The sequence below is a fragment of the Myotis brandtii genome, unplaced genomic scaffold, assembly GCF_000412655.1.
Source record: "Myotis brandtii unplaced genomic scaffold, ASM41265v1 scaffold389, whole genome shotgun sequence".
Taxonomy (NCBI): Eukaryota; Metazoa; Chordata; class Mammalia; order Chiroptera; family Vespertilionidae; genus Myotis; species Myotis brandtii.
Genome location: NW_005364914.1, coordinates 1873741 through 1877206, shown reverse-complemented (window position 1 = coordinate 1877206; position 3466 = coordinate 1873741). Strand labels below are relative to the sequence as shown.

Genomic DNA, 3466 nt, shown 5'->3' with positions numbered 1-3466 from the left:
TTCTATTGGGACGGTATCCACAAATTACCTGAAAGATGGGGGAAATGTGTAGCTAGCGATGGACATTACTTTGAATAAAGCACTTTTGATGTTTCTCTTGAAATTATCATTTTTCTTTGATTACAAAATCTGCATTATTAACCGGCACACTGGTACTTTCCACATTTAATTTTGCGGTGAATCTAAAACTGCTTTAAAAAATAAAGCTCATCAAAACAAAATAGGCAAAAACATTTCTTCATAGAAGATATAAAAATGGCCCATAAGTATATGAAAAGATGTTCAACATCACTAATTATTAGGGAAATGCAAATTAAAATCGCAATGAGGTATCTCACACCCATTTGGATGGCTACTTAAACAAACAAAATAAATGTTGCTGAGTTTGGACCCTTGTGCAATGTTGATGAGAATATAAAATGGTCCAGCCTCTATGTAAAACAGTATGGTGGTTCCTCAAAAACTTAAAAATAGAATTACCATATTATAAGAAAATAGAAAATATATATTGGTCTCTGTCTCTGGTTCCTGACACAGAGCTCATGAAATCCTTCTAATTTCCTGAGTGCTAAGAGCACTTGGTGCATGTTCTAATATTGGTTTATGACCCTGGCTCCTAACATGGCTGGTCCCTTGTAATGTCCTGGGTGATAAGGGTGCCTTTGTTCTGAGTGGCTTCGGGTTGGCTTCTGGATGGCTCCTGGACAAGAGCCAGGCACAGAAAGATCAAGCTATGATTAGAAGTTGGAATTTTCAGCCCAACCCCCATTTTCTTGAGAAGGGAAAAGGGCTGAAAATGCAGTTAAATGCCTACATGAGGAAGCCTCCAAAAATCCCAGTATTGTGGGGTTAAATTCTTGGTTGGTGAATTTATCTAGGAGGGCGAACACTCCAACTGCATGGGGCCAAAAGCTCCTGTGCTTGGGACCATCCCAACAGGCCTTGCCATGTGTACTCCATCTGGCTGTTCATCTCTATCCTTTAATGAACTGGTTTCCCTGAGTTCTGTTAGCCACTCGAGTAAATTATCACACCTGAGGAGGGAGTCTTGGGGACCTCTAATTTGTGGTCAAGTCAGACAGAAGCTGGGGACCTACTACTTGTGACGCATCTGAAGTGGGGTGGGAGCAGTATTGAGGGACTGAACCCCTAACCTGTGGGATCTAACACTATTTAGTCAGAATTGAGTTAAATAGTAGGACACAGATGGTATCACAAAGAATTGCTTGGTATTGGGGGGAAAAACTCACATTTGAAAAAAAAAACAAACAAACTCACAGTTGGTGACCAGAAATGTCAGAAGTGTTCGGTGTGAGAAGTAAAAGAGAACCACAGGAGAAAGAACTGGGCTTTTCCCAATGGAAAAACAGGTTTTTCACCAAAACACATTTGATCCAGCAATTCCACTTCTGGGTACATATCCAAAAGAATTGAAAGCAAGGTCCCAAAAACATATTTGTATGTTCTCTACATAGAAATGGAATATTATTCAGCCTTAAAAAGGAAGTATCTGAGACATTCTGTAACAGGGATGCACCCGAAACATGCTAACTGAAGCGAATCACAAAAAGACAAATACTGTATGACTCCACTTATATGAGATATCTAGAATGGCCAAATTCATAGAAACAGAAGATAGAAAGGTAGTTGCCAGGGGAGGGGGGAAATGGGAAGTTCCTTGATGGGTGTAGAGTTTTGCAAGATGAAAAGTTCTGGAGATTAGTTTCACAATGTGAATAATACTGAATACTACTGAACTTTAGTACCCTTAAAAATGGTCAAGGTGGTAAATTTTTAATGTTATGTGTATTTTAACACAATTAAAAAATTTTTAATTAAAAACAAAAACTTGCCAAAATAATTTAAAATTCAATTCCAGAAATATAGCTGCTAGAGATCATGATTCGTAGTGCATCAGAGCTCCATAATTCCTTTTCCAGAACAAGTTCCAGCTGCCCAGACAGGATGAAAATCTGGGGCAGCTTCTGTGATCAACAGGCTAAACTAGGGGGGACAATGAATTCCACTTAAACGAAACTGAGCATTTTATTTATTTATTTAATATATTTTTATTGACTTCAGAGAGGAAGGGAGAGGGAGAGATAGATAGAAACATCAATGATGAGAGAGAATCACTGATTGGCCGCCTCCTACATGCCCCACACGGGGATCAAGCCCGCAACCTGGGCATGTGCCCTGACCAGGAATTGAACCGTGACCTCCTGGTTCATAGGTTGATGCTCAACCACTGAGCCATGCCGGCCACGCAAAACTGAGTATTTTAAATTTAGAATAATTTCTGCCCACTAGATATGGAATAATTTAAAACTAATATGGTATTTTGATTGACTTAGAAATCATCTATTTCCAGTACCTGCCCCAATAATACTCAAACCTATGTTGAGTTCTAGTTCCTACAGAGAAAATAATGAACAAGAATAGATATGGTTCCTGCCCTCACAGATCTTATAATCCAGCAAAGGACACAGACAGATAGAAAAATTAAAATGCATTCACACAGTCCCTGGCTGGGTAGTCAGTCAGTTTAGACCAGTGATGGCGAACCTATGACACGCGTGTCAGAGGTGACACGCGAACTCATTTTTTTGGTTGATTTTTCTTTGTTAAATGGCATTAAATATATAAAATAAATATCAAAAATATGTCTTTGTTTTACTATGGTTACAAATATCAAAAAATTTCTATATGTGACACAGCACCAGAGTTAAGTTAGGGTTTTTCAAAATGCTGACACGCCGAGCTCAAAAGGTTCGCCATCACTGCAGTTTAGACTCAGCATCATCCAGTTACACCAAAGTTGCGGTGGGATCCCCAATAAATGTATAAATAAGTGGAACAACAGATTGATGTTGCTCGCTTTCTCTCTAATTAATAATAAATAAATAAACATAAAATGCGTGCCCTGGCGGGTGTGGCTCAGTTGATAGTGCCTCCTCAGGTTTCGGGCTGGATCGCCGGTAGGGGGCGTGCAGGAGGCAGCGGATGGATGTTCTACTCTCACACCAGCTCTTACGTTTCTCCCTCTCCCTCTCTAAAAATCAATAACAATATAAAAAATAAAATAAAATGCTTTCATACGCCCTACAGCACAAACATCCCAGCAGATAACTCAATGCAGGTATTGTGTAATCACAGTGATTACACAATACATCACAATGGTTACACAATATTGATTACACAATACTGATTACACAATAAATTTATTTTCACTGTAAAAAATAACCTCTGGTATCTTCTCACTTAAAGATGCCCCAGCACGGCTGCTGAGGCTTTCATCTGTCCCTTTCTACCCCGGAGACGACAGGGTTCAAGGAGGAAGGGCTCCAGTTTCGTTTTCTCAGCTCCCAGCTCGGAGGCCTCCCTGGGCGGCTCTCCCCTCCCAGCCCCGAGCAGGGCCTGTGCTGCGCTCAGCTCCGGCCCAGGAGCCCCGAGGGGAGGCGGGGCG

At 40.6% G+C, this 3466-nt stretch overlaps 2 protein-coding genes across 3 annotated transcripts in view; one reads left to right on the top strand and one right to left on the bottom strand.

The window, feature by feature from the left end:
- Positions 1-3466, top strand: part of IRAK3 (interleukin-1 receptor-associated kinase 3) — an 89581-nt gene that overhangs the window by 18091 nt on the left and 68024 nt on the right. The gene's annotated exons all lie outside the window — the stretch shown is intronic.
- Positions 1-3466, bottom strand: part of TMBIM4 (transmembrane BAX inhibitor motif containing 4) — an 18530-nt gene that overhangs the window by 14628 nt on the left and 436 nt on the right. The window lies entirely within an intron of this gene.